Here is a 14,285-nt window from a genome sequence, read left to right as displayed (position 1 = left end):
AATGGGAAACGTGCAAAAGTTATATAAGGAAAAATTTTAAAAACACGTTTACTGAAAGACACAAGGTAGACTAGAGCAAATGGAATGAGAAAACCATGTTCTTAGATGGGAAGACACAACATCACTAAGATAATTGATAAATTTAACATGATCCCAACAAAAATGTCAATCTTTTTTTCTAGAGCTAGACAAGTTGAATGTATTCTTAGAATATAAATAATTATAGCCCCCCCCCGAAAAAAATCATAAAAAAGCAATGTCTGAGGGGTTGACCCTACTAGGTTTTAAACATAGAGTCATATTCCTAAATCCCTATAAGTAAAGTCAAACAACAAATGACAAAGTAGGAAGAGATATTTATAACACATACTACATACAAAGGAGTAATGGCTCCAATATGGAAAGAACTCCTAAAAACGGGGGAAGAAGGAACACCAACAACCCCATAGAAAAGTGGACAAAAGATACGAACAGACAGCTCACAGAAAGAAGAAATGATCCTTAAACATTAAAAAAAAAATTCTCAACCTGATTCATACTAAGAGAAATACAAATTAAAACTATGCCAAGTTACCCCTCCTTATCAGGTTAGCCAAAAAAAAAAAAAAAAATCTATGCTTGATGCCATCCTCTTTTAGAAACATTGGGGTAGCACAGGCATTTAATATTGTTTCCTTGCACATTTCCTAAAGAATCTACTAGAGAACAGACTTCAAATGTCCAAATGACTAGAGAGATGTCAACCTAAGGACAGGTGGTGAGCATTAAATACCTATTTACTTGTAAAACAAAGACGACATGAGGGTTAGAGAGGAAAGAGCATACTATGTATTGGCTATATGCTCTGAAAATGTATATAAAATCAAACTATAGAAAATGGAGAGAGTATATGCAAACACTTTTTAAACTGTTTCAGTAATATTGGTGATGGTAGAATGGGTGGTTTTGCTGAGACTGTAGTGGGTATAATGCAAGACCATGCAAACTGTAATTGTGTGATCTTCTAATTCTATCATTCTCTGGTCTCTGAGAACCTGGATTCTCAGAAGAAAGGTGATACCGATGTAAAACAGAGGTGTTAAGTAAAAACATTACAGTCCTGACTTTGCATTGGAAGTATCAGTGTGAACTCATGGAATATCTTGCCATACAATAGCAAGGAAACTATCACATACTACTGAGGTCATGTAAAAAGGACATAAGACCCAACTTGAAGAAGCTGCCACTGACCAGAGATGGAACAATTAAACTCCATAGGGGTAATAACTTCAGGGGATTGACACACTTAAAATATTTTAATCCATGAGTTTTAATGATCCTAAAAAATTAATTGGTCACCTTTTGAGAGTGATAGGCAACCAACTTATTATTTTAAAAACTGGGTAAAGGGAAAGAATCAAATATTTATCCTGCCTTTCCTATGTGAGCTATACTACTGGATAATCAAATAATAGATGAGGGGTAGCTACTCTATATAGAAGTGTTCTAGCTAATAATTAAGGGAGTGATAAAATTGGAATATCATTTTGCAATCCCTAATGAATTGAATGGATCTAGACAATGGGCATTGACAGCTACTAATATCACGAAGAGAAATAAAAAGACATCGTGTGCCCCAATATAGAAGAGTACAGTTCACAATTAAGTAGCCTTGCCTCCAAAAATTAAACTGAAATCTAATCAAGTCTCTGTACCCAATTACCAATTTACAGGAAGTACACAGATCATGCAACACTGCATCATGGCAGTACAATCAGTAAAATCCAGAGTCTGGGAAACTCTACAGGCCAAACAGTTGAGTTTCTTTAACAAATAACTTTCAAGGAAAAAAAAGAAAAAACAATGGAAGGAGAACCTGTAGATTAAAAGAGACTTTTTTAAAAGTTATATTAAAGTTCATAGTAAATAAAAAATAGAAGAAAGTTAACTATAGTGTTTAGAGTTCCACACTTGGGTGATAAAATATAAAGAGAAGCAAGGAAATGATTATCATAAAAATGAGAATAAGTGGAAATACAGATGGCTTCTGGGGTAGCTGCCAAAGTTCTGTTTCCTCACCTAGGTGGTGGTTACAAAGGTGTTCGCTTACAATAATTTATTAAGGTATTCTTTATTTTATGTGGCTTTCTGTATCTGTTATGTTTTACATTTTTAAACATTATTTTTTTAAGTAGTATGTTGAAAATTGACCAATTATAAGGAAATTTGCCTTTCCTATATCAATTGTATTTAGGATAACCAAATTGCCAACTTGACACAAGGAAAATTTTTCTTTAGTAAAAAATTCCAAATAATAAGTGTGGAAGGAGCGATAAAATTAGAAAATCACCACTTTGTAACCCCTACCCCTAATGAAATAGTAGCTTCAGGCAAATTTCATTAACAGATGAAACCAGTAGGTAGTAGATGAATAGGCAATTTTATAATGGAAGAATCAGGCTGTCACCACCTGAACCCACTTACCAGTCTTTGCATTACTATTAATAAATGTGGGCAAGCAAGATATTAGGCTATTTCTATTCATAAATACAGGAGATAAGGGAACAAGTTAAATAACACCCCCAGGAAAGCAACCAGACCAGTACAGAATCAGGAGCATTCTAAGGGATGACTTGCCTGGGTATCTCAACAAGACAACAGCATAAAGAAAAAAGGTGGGGTGAGTAGGGCTGCTGTGGATTAAAGTAAACTGAAGAGCTATAAAAACCACATTCCACGTGTGGACGTTGTTTAGAACATGATTTAAACAAGCCAGCTAACCAAAGACATTTTTTAGATAATCAGGGAGATTTTACTTTATTTTGCTTTTTAATTTTTATTTTATATTGGAGTGTAGTTGATTAATAATGTTGTGTTAGTTTCAGGTGTACAGCAGAGTGATTCAGTTATACATATACATGTATCCATTCTCTTTCAAATGCTTTTCCCATTTAGGTTATTACAGAATATTGAGCAGAGTTCCCTGTGCTATACAATAGGTCCTTGTTGGTTATCTATTTTAAATATAGCAGTGGAAATTTTAATATGGACTGGGGATTAGTCAATCCCAAAGAATCATTAGGTGTGATGATGGCATTTTGTTTGTAAGAAAATGTCCATACTTTTTAGAGACGCATGCTAAAATACATAGAATTGAAAACACAGGATGTCCAGGATTTGCTTTGAAATGCTTTAGCAAAAGACAGAGCGGAGGATAGAGGAAGAATGATAAAATCTTGACACAGGCATACCTCAGAAATATTGCAGGTTTGGTTTCAGACCACTGCAATCAAGTGAATATTGCAATAAAGCGAGTCACATGAATTTTTTGGTCTTCCAGTGCATGTAAAAGTTATGTTTACACTATACTGTAGTCTATTAAGTGTGCAATAGCATTATTTCTAAAAAAAAGAAAAACAATGTACATACCTTAATTTAGAAATAATGCTGTTGGGAAAATGGCGCTGATAGACTGGCTCAACTCAGGCTTGCTACAAACCTCCAATCTGTAAAAAACACATTATCTGCAAAGTGCAATAAACCAAAGCACAATACAATGAGATATGCCTATAATTGTTTAGTCTGGGTATGGGGCTTATAGAGATTCACTGTTTTGTCTTGTTTTACTTCTGTACATGTTTGAACACTTTTTCATTTACAAAGGTTTTCATGATTCTCCCTTCTATTAAATAAGAGATTTGAAATATGGAACTCAAAATCCAAGCTTTTTAGATGGTATTCATGGCATTGCACAATCAGCTCCTTCAAGTCACATGAGCTGAAAAAGAGGGCAGGCATAGATTCCCAAGGGAAAACCATGGTGCTGTTTCTAGAAGAAGGAGAATCAAAGCCAGGCAAAAATCATAATAGATGCCCACCATTGTTCCCACACAACTTTTTGAGCTTCATCTTACAAAATCCATGTAGCCAAACAGGACCACATGCTGTGTCCTGAGTAGAGTGCATTCCTATGCCTGTTAGTCTTGCTCAGGCTGTCCTCTGTACTTTTTTTTTCTTTAACTGAAGTCATACTTTCCTTCAAAATCCACTGCAACTGCCATCTTAGGGGTAGCCTTTGCCCTACAAGCCTATAAAATAAGAAGACTCCTGTGGCACTGGATTCAGCCTCTGTGATGGTATTCTGCCTTGTATGGGCAAATGTGCATATCCATAGCCCCCACTAAATTGGAGGCTCCCTGAAGGCTCCTTTCATTGTATACCTCAAAGAATGGCGCCCAGAGCTGTCTGTAGCAAGGGCACAATCCTTGTTTGCCTAATTGAATTAACACCAGTGATTTTCAGATTGAGTTTCTCAACAAGGCACAAAGTATTAATAAGCTAAGAATTTGTCATCTTTCATAATAGCCAATAAATGGAACATTTATTATCCAATATCTCTTGCCTGTTTAAAGACATTGGATATCGTTTTAGTTGAAGTACTAGATATTTGATCCAAATTGTCTATAGCCAAGATGCCTGCTTTGAGGTCTGTAGGGGTAGACTGAGAAGTGTTTGCATTTTGAAATATGTTAATTTTTTGCCAACCACAGCAGATGGTCACCCTTACTGCTTGTAACAGACATTTAACTGATTTGACAATAGCCTTATGGTCTTTCTGGTAGGACTCCAAATATTTGCATTAAACAGATCTTTGATTAAGCTACTATTTTATCATGAGTCTGTAAATGGTAACGTCCTCAAATCTAACTGAATTCCAATAAGAATATAACATTTTTATATTTTTATTTTTGTGATTGGAGTCTACTCTTGTCTATGTGAAATTATGCTATGCAAATGTGTATATTTTTTAATTTAATAAGCCCTTTTTGAAAGGAAGTCTTGACATAGGCTTGTGTTTCCATTTGCAAATCAGAACTGCTTCTCTCTCTTGTCTAGGTGATGTGGTCCTACATATGGAAGGTGGGCTTCACCTATGGGAAGGAAGCAGGAGACACATTCATTGAGCACTGTGGCAGGTACCTTCATTTAACTTATTCCAAAAAACCAAGGTCAATGTGGGCCTTTGAACATAATCACAAAATGAGTAACTAGTTCCTCCCACTTGTCCATGATCTACTACCCACCTACAGGAACTACACACCAAATATTCCTGGATCTTTAGATCCTGATATCTCAGAGAAGTTAGACCACTCCCTCCTTGTTCAAATGGGAAAACGGGGTTCGGAAAGGTGAGAAAAGTGATGACTCAAGACCAATACTCAGGCCACCTGGCCCCTGGCCTCCAGTATAAATTCAGGGCCTCCCTGAGAACGTGAAGCTGCCTGAAGTTAACCCACACTTGCAGTTCACTGTTACTTGCAGCTGAGAGCACCCTAAACTGTTATGCTTCTCTTACCCCAGGTCTCTTCCCTCCACACACCTCTATTTCTGTGTTTTGGCCCTTCTCCAACCATTTTTATAATCAGACAGCATTAAATGTAGATGTGTGTGTGAATTTTGAGTGAGGACAAATCCCCCAGCAAAGAGACTTCCATTAAAACAAATTCATACTTGTTTCCTTATCTCTATTCCAGAGGCAGAGATGCCCAGCAGAATGGTCTTCCTGAATGGATTTGCCTAGTTACAATAAATCTGGGGGTCTCTAGGAGTGGGAGACCTCACTGCTCTGCCTGGAAACCAGTCACCTGGTCTTCTGCCCCAATAACGACATCATCGATTCCATTGCTCACTCATGAATAAGCTTTGTGCTGAATGATTTTGGCCCCATGGTGCTGATCCCTTAAATGAATGCCCAGGATATGACAGCCCCCAAACACATTAGTCTTCTTCTAGTTCTGGATGGAAAATATTATATAATGCTTAAGGCTGGACTTGTTCCTAAGCCCTTGAAATCCTCAGGCTCCTTGATACCAGGGACAAAACCTTATTTCTTCTATATTTCCCCAAATTATGACTTGTAAGGAAGATATATAATAATTAAAAGTCCTTATTAATTGAATTCTGCCAACAGACTAGCAACTCCCCAGACTGATAACAAAGCCAGGCAAAGCAGCTGTCAGTTTGAGGATGGCATCTGTGGAGGCAAACTCCTGCTCTCCCTGGCTTCTTCTTGATCGAGGCAGAGAACATAAAAATTTGCTGCATCAGATACCTGATTGAGCCCCAGATCAAGGCAAAATGCCAATGCTTACATGAGCTCTGCATTTCCCATCTCCTACCCTGGGCTATAATTAGCAGACAGGGAAATCAGCAGGAGATATGAGAGCATGTCTTCAAAATTGAATGGAAATCAATGGGGAAATGACTTGCTTTACCGAAATCTGTTCCACATGCAAAGTTCCAGGAATATTTTAAAATAAGGTCTATTACAGGTTAAATGCAACATCTAAATAACCTTCAGATTATCTAGCCAATGACATTTCTAGATGATCTTTAAAATGCCTCCCATCATATCTCTTTCTAAAAGATATAGGAGAAGTAAGAATATTAATAAATTAGTTCATACTTATGAATATTTCTCACAGTCTTTCCAATGCTCTTCAGCCCCTTAATAATCTACATGTAATTTTAAAACTTTTTATTATGGAAATTTCAAACAAATATGTAAGTTAAGAGAACAGTATAATGAACCTTCATGTACCCTTAACCCAACTTAAATAAGTATCAATTCACAGTCAGTCTCATTTTCTCTGTACTCCAATCCATTTTCCCCATGTTCTCCAGATTATCTTGAAACAAATCTCGAATATATCATTTATTTTAAATATTTCAGCAAGCTATAACCATTGTTCAGTCCAGTTCTCAAAAAGACTTTCTGGATCACTCCTGATTTTTAGTAGTCAATAGTTGTTTAAAAGTTTGATACAGTTTCTATAAAAATAAACATATTTACTTATAAATTTCTTTACACTGATTTAGTTAGTTCATCCATTTGTCCATCCATTTGTTCATTCATCACACATCAGAAACATTTATTGGGAATTCCCTTGCAGTCCAGTGGTTAGGCTCCATGGTTCCACTGCAGGGGGCACGGGTTCAATCCCAGGTCAGAGGACTAAGATCCTGCATGCCGCACAGCCAGAAAAAAAAAGGAAAAGAAAAAGGTTATTAAGTACTTAGTATGTACTGGACCTACTTGAAATTCTGGGAATACAGCTATGAACAAAGTAGACAAGAACCCCTGATATTATATTTTGGTAGGGAGAGGAAAATAGTAAACAAATTAGAAAATTCATAAGCAAGTTTACTTGATCGTGTGCTTTGCTTTGGCCAGTGGGACCTTAGCAAGCATGGTAGAAGGAGACTGAATAAGCACTTGCACACTTGAGCTTGTCCTCTTGGAACGCTCTCTCTGGAAGCTAGCCACCATGCTGAAAAGTGACTTGAGCTAGACTAGTGAGTGATGAGGGACCACATGGAGACACCCTCTGGAGGATGAGAGTTCACCTTGGACAGTGCAGCGCCACCGAGCTGCTAAAAGAATGTGGTCACATTACTGCAGTCAACCCACAAAATCATGAGAAACAATAAATCACTGTTTTTAGTCATTATTTTGGGGGGTGGTTAATTACATGGCAATAGACAACTGAAACAGAAAGTAGTACCTGGAAGTTGGGTGCTGCTGTAACAGAAACCTAAAGCAGGTGATTCTGAGATTGAGCCATGGAGGAAGGCTGGAAGGGTGGCAAAGGCAGTGAGGAAATTGAACGCTGGAAAGATGGTCATCTGTGTTGTAAAGCTGGGGAACAACTGGTAAAGCTGATGACTGTGGTAACATGTAAGATAGAAAATGTACTTAATGAACTTGTGGATCTGTCCAAAGGAAACTTCCAAGTAGAATGCCAAAGGGGCTAATCTGCTTCTTTTAGCTACCTGTCATAAAATATGGGAAGGAAGGACGAACGAGAATTTCAGTTTTCAAGCAGAAAAAGTAATAAATGGGCTCAGCATGCTGCCAGCAAAATGTGATCTTAATCAAGATCAAGTTGAGGGTGTGGCTGTAAGACCTATTTTAAGACCTCAGAGCCCAAAATGCAGAGGGCCCGTTCCCAAGAGATGTGTGGATCGGTGTGTGACTCTTGTCTAATGGAGTAGATTATAATTTACCATACAGAACATCCACAACATTTTAAAAGGAACTGTACACACTTACAGTAAAGGAACAAAGACAGTTGAAAATGAAAAGAGACCTCTGGGCTCCCACCTTTCCATGAGCAAGAAGCAGACTGAGAAATCAGCCTCAAAGATGAACCGTTTCTCATGGAAAAGGGAAAAGGTCTCAGAGGACAGAGCCAACAGCCAAGAACAATGGATTGAGGAAAAAGTGAACATATTAGAAAATTCATAGACAAGGTCATTTCAAATGGCAAGAAAAAAAAAAAAGAACAAGGTAATATGATGGTAATTTGGCGGGGTGTGGTGGAGGAGGGAGCAGAAGCAGGCCCCAATCAAGTAATAGTCCCTCCCTCCAGACCTAGGGAAACTGGCAACATGTGTACAGCTGGCTTTTAGAACTGCTAAGGACTCGTGCCTGCTATGTGCCTTTAATGTCCTCCCCCTGAGAACGGGAGCATCTACTGCTATCTTATCCCCCTCTCACCACTGCATGTGGGGTTGGGGGAGGGGGTTTGGTGATGGTGGCAGATAACTTGAATTTTTAGTTCACAGGTTTCCAGACTGAGAAAAGCCACACCCAAGCAACCTCATCCACATCCAGACCTGATCCAAATGATGAAATTCTGGGTACTGAGCAGCTGCCATACTGGGTGAGACTTTGGGAGGTACTGGAAGAAATGAATGTGTTTTGCATAAGGGAGAAATGCCAATAATTTATGGCCAGAGGATGGATTGTGATAGATTATAAAGATGGCCACAAAGAGCTTCCCTGGTGGTGCAGTGGTTAAGAATCTGCCTGCCAATGCAGGGGACACGAGTTCAAGCCCTGGTCCAGGAAGATCCCACATGCTGCGGAGCCACTAAGCCCGTGAGCCACAACTACTGAGCCTGCACTCTAGAGCCCACGAGCCACAACTACTGAGCGCGTGCACCACAACTACTGAAGCCCGCGCACCTAGAGCCTGTGCTCCGCAACAAGAGAAGCCACCACAATGAGAAGCCTACGCACCTCAATGAAGAGTAGCCCCCACTCGACCCATCTAGAGAAAGCCCATGCACAGCAACGAAGGCCCAGCACAGCCAAAAATAAATCAAATTAAAAAAAAAAAAAAAAAAGATGGCCACAAAATCTTTTGTGTCCTCGCATAGAGACCAGAAGTCTATTTCTCCTCCCCTTGAGTCTGGGCTGGCTTCGTGACCTGTTTTGACAAATAGAAGGAGCAGAAGTGATACTGTGCCAGGTCTTAAAAGACTGTGCAGCTTCCACCTTTGCCCCCTTGGAGCCCCAAGCCACATGGAAAGAGGTTCAGCCACCCAGATGGAGAGCTGAAAGGTGCCTGGCTAAAAGAAAACTGTTTCTCTGCTCGTAGCACTTCTGACGCCAAGTGTGTAGATTTTCCACACCAAGCAATTCTCCAATTCTCTGTGCACACCAAGTGGTGTCCCACAATTTAATTCAATTCTGACATTATTAATCTAGAGTTAGCACACAGGTTAAGGGATCAGTCCCACTATGCAAATAGTGGGTCCCCAGGTTACCCACACTTCTGTCCAACTTCTGTCCAACTTCTGGCTACGAATCAGGAGTTCCCATGACCCTCCCCTCAGGTTTGATAATTTGCTATAATGGCTCAGAACTCAGGGGAACACTCTGCTTCCTATTTTTGGCTTATTATAAAGGATACTGTAAAGGGTACAGAGGAACAGCCAAAGGAAGAGGTACATGGGGTGGGGTCTGGAAGAATCCTGAGCACAGGAGCTTCTGTCCCGTGAATTTGGGGTGTGCATCATCCCGGCACATAGACATGTTCACCAAACTAGAAGCTCTCTGAACAATCTATAGTTTAGTCATTTTATGAAGGTCCCATTTTGTAGGTATGATTGATTAAATCACTGGCCATTGATGATTAACTCAGTCTCCAGCTTCTCTCCCCTCCATGGAGGCTGGGGGTGGGACTGAAAGTTCTAATCCTCTAGTCACTTTGTTGGTTCCTCTGGTGACCAGCCTGTATCCTGGGGCTTTTGGCCACCATTCATCTTATTAACATAAACTCAAGCATGGTTGAAAGGGGTTTATTATGATTAACAAAGACCCTTCTCTCACCACATCACTCAGGAAATCACAAAAATTTTAAGAGCTCTGTGACAGGAACTGGGATGAAGACCAAATATAGATGTCTTATTTTATCACAGTGTCACACTGGCCAAGCCCTTGATGTTCCAGCTGTCACAGTGAGACACCAGACTTGTGGGAAAACCTGTCTTGAATTCCCAGCCACAGGCAAAGAGCTGTCCTGCTAAGTCCAGCGAACCCAAATTGCACAACTGTGAGTAAATGCACAGGGGTTGTTTTAAACCACTAAGTTTTGGGATAGCTATTTACAAAGCAATAGATGAATGCAACAGAAATATAGTGCTGGACTAATGATAGCTCAAGTTCTTTGGGGTTCACCCTTCAAAAGGCAGAGGTTTTGCCTGGGCTCACTCATAGGGCTGCATTCAGCTGGAGGGTTAGCTGGGCTGGAAGGTCCAAGACAGCCTCACTCACAGGGCTGGCCATTGGTTCTTCTCCATATGTCCTCTCATCTTTAGTAGGCTACACCAGTTTCCTTACATGGTGGTCTTAGGGCAGCGTTCCCAGAAGGAAAAACCAGAAGCTGTAAGGCTCCCTGAAGGTGAGTCTCTACGGACTTATACAGTGTCATTTCCACCACATTCTGTTGGTCAAAGCAATTCAAACAGTCAGCCCAGATTCATTCAAGAGACAGGAGAGAACCAAGTAGTTTCTTTTCTCATCTTATTGATGAGAAGAGCTGCAAAGTATTGTGGCCAAGTTTTTCAATTTACCATCATATCACAAAAATTTTAGTGAAATGCCAGATATTTGTGCTTAAGAACGGAACTAGAATGACTGTACACAAAATAACATATATGACATTTAAAAATTAATCTAAGAAAGCATTATATCATCATTTTTACTTTAGCCCTAATGTCAAAACCACCTTTTTTTCTTTATTTTTAGAAAGCCTATTTTAAAAGATACCAAATACTAAAATAGAGTCTCCGAACTGTTTTATGAGTTACCAAACGTTTCCTCAGGTCTTGAGATCATCCTGCATGGACCCCATCGCTGGTGAGGGCTTTTCTGCCCCTGAAATCCTTTTAAGCCTGGGGAAAAGAGAGTAAGGAGAAAGTGGAATGTGAAAGCAGCAATCAGCTGGAAATTCTGTCAGGTAAGACCTTTAGATCATTGGGTAGGTCCCTATCTATCAGAAATCGTGCTCTAAAAACTTCTGTAAAAACCTACATTTCAAAGTGTTAAGCTTAACTTTTCTGGACTTGTCCTGGAGTGATTAATAGTTAGAAACGTACTGAGAACCAGCTCTTGTAGAGCATCCTTTAGTTCACAAATTCCACAAATATGGGTTTGCTAAACTAGAAGAATTAGAAAATATCTGCATTTAGTCCAAGATATTTATGTCATGGGTCATAAAGCAATGGTGACACTTATCTAAGCCAGATAAAGGAAACGTACCCATTTACAGGAATCTTTATGATTGTTTGTAGCATCTTTATAATCTAGAGAAATTTCTTGCACACAGTGTTTTGATCAAAAATGCTATAAGAGGGCTTCCCTGGTGGCGCAGTGGTTAAGAATCTGCCTGCCAGCTCAATATCAAAAACACAAACAACACAATCCAAAAATGGGCAGAAGACCTAAATAGACATTTCTCCAAAGAAGATATACAGATTGCCAACAAACACATGAAAGGATGCTCAACATCACTAATCATTAGAGAAATGCAAATCAAAACTACAATGAGGTATCACCTCACACCAGTCAGAATGGTCATCATCAAAAAATCTACAAACAATAAATGCTGGAGAGGGTATGGAGAAAAGGGAACCCCGGTGCACTGTTGGTGGGAATGTAAATTAACACAGCCACTATGGAGAACAGTATGGAGGTTCCTTAAAAAACTAAAAATAGAACTACCATATGACCCAGCAATCCCACTACTGGGCGTATACCCTGAGAAAACCATAATTCAAAAAGTCATATACCACAGTATTCATAGCAGCACTATTTGCAATAGCCAGGACATGGAAGCAACCTAAGTGTCCATCAGCAGATGAATGGATAAAGAAGATGTGGCACATATATACAATGGAATATTACTCAGCCATAAAAAGAAACAAAATTGAGTCATTTGTAGTGAGGTGGATGGACCTAGAGTCTGTTATACAGAGTGAAGTAAGTCAGAAAGAGAAAAACAAATACCATCTGCTAACACATATATATGGAATTTTTTTAAAAATGGTTTTGAAGAACCTAGGGGTAGGACATGGATAAAGATGCCTAAGTAGAGACTGGACTTGAGGACATTGGGAGGGGGAAGGGTAAGCTGGGATGAAGTAAGAGAGTGGCATGGACATATATACACTACCAAATGTAAAATAGATAGTGGGAAGCAGCTGCATAGCACAGGGATATCAGCTAGGTGCTTTGTGACCACCTAGAGGGGTGGGATAGGGAAGGTGGGAGGGAGACGCAAGGAGGAGGAGATACGGGGATATATGTATATGTATAGCTGATTCACTTTGTTATAAAGCAGAAACTAACACACCAGTGTAAAGCAATTATACTCCAATAAAGATGTTAAAAAAAAAAAAGAATCCACCTGCCAATGCAGAGGACACAGGTTCGAGCCCTGGTCCGGGATGATCCCGCATGCTGCGGGGCAACTAAGCCAGTGCACCACAACTACCGAGCTTGTGCTCTAGAGCCCGCGAGCCACAACTACTGAGCCTGAGTGCCACAACTACTGAAGCCCGCGCGCCTAGCGCCTGTGCTCCGTAACAAGAGAAACCACTGCAGTGAGACGCCCGTGCACCGCAACGAAGTGTAGCCCCCACTCACTGCAACTAGAGAAAACCGCGCACAGCAGCAAAGAACCAAAGCAGCCAAAATAAATAAATAAAATATATAAATTTATTTTTTAATGCTATAAGAGAGCTCAGTGTCTGCCTAAGAAGTAACACAGTGCATTTCTCAATAGAGATTAAAGTTGAAGCAATCTGTAGTATCGATGAGGCAATCTTTTTTTTTTGTTGTTGGAGGGGAGGTTATGATAACTGTGTTAGATAAAGCAAAAGTTGCATGCAATTTTTCAGTTCTACCACTAGATGTATCCATCTTCTTACCAACTTACTCATCTTCTTACCAACACAAGACAGAAATCTCCAGTGCATAATTTGTGCAAAGCTTAATGTTAGGCACTCCAGATTATCAAAAATAAGATGCAGTTGATGTTCTAAACATCATAGTAGTCTGGTGAGGATAAGACAAGAACTCAAGAATCTGTATTTCAAAGCAGAATATAAATGTCAAAATACAAATGAGAAGTTCTATGGAAACTCGAAAGAAAGAATAACTCCAAAACATTAGCAGAAGATTTTTGGATGAGGTAGCATTTGAATTTTGAAGTTCAAGTAGCATTTCAACTGACTGAGGTGGAGAGTGTTGGATAAACAAACACAGAGGTGGGAAAGCATGATAATGTGTTCTTGGAACACCAAGAGATAAGACTTGAGATGTAGTGTAGGGCTATATTGTTTTAAATGCCGAGATGAAGAGATTATAATTAATTCAATCAGTGATGGAGGTGCCCCCCGGCCCCACCCCCACCCCCCTCCGGTTCTTTGAGACACCAGTCTATAAACCAGGCTCTGTTCCTCCACATTCCTTCCTTTGGGCAGAGTCAGGACTCCCTTTCTCCCACACCTACAGCCCTCCTACCTACTAGAATATCTGACAGATGTGTTGGGGGTAGTGAAAGTGAGAGATAAAAAATAAACCCAAATTCATTTTTCCCAGTTTTTGTCTTTTTATTAAGGGTACTCATGTTATTATTATTTTGACTATTTTCGAAAATTTGGCTTACCACTAAAGAATGTATATTTCATATGATGTGAATATTCAAAAGAATGGACCACATTATGGAGGTAACTAAAATATCCACAAATGTTACTGAGTTGAGGAAGATTATTTGAACACATAGTGTATATTGCTCCAAAGAATAATGTCCAATTAGGGCAGAGATTGCAAACTGGTGACTTGGGGTCCTATCTAGCTCAAACTATGTTCTGTTAGGGCACTTCCCTGGTGGTCCAACGGCTAAGTCTCCGACTCCCAAAACAGGGGGCCCGGGTTTGATCCCTGGTCAGGG

The sequence above is a fragment of the Hyperoodon ampullatus genome, assembly GCF_949752795.1.
Source record: "Hyperoodon ampullatus genome assembly, chromosome: 3".
Taxonomy (NCBI): Eukaryota; Metazoa; Chordata; class Mammalia; order Artiodactyla; family Ziphiidae; genus Hyperoodon; species Hyperoodon ampullatus.
This window is presented reverse-complemented; position numbering follows the sequence as displayed.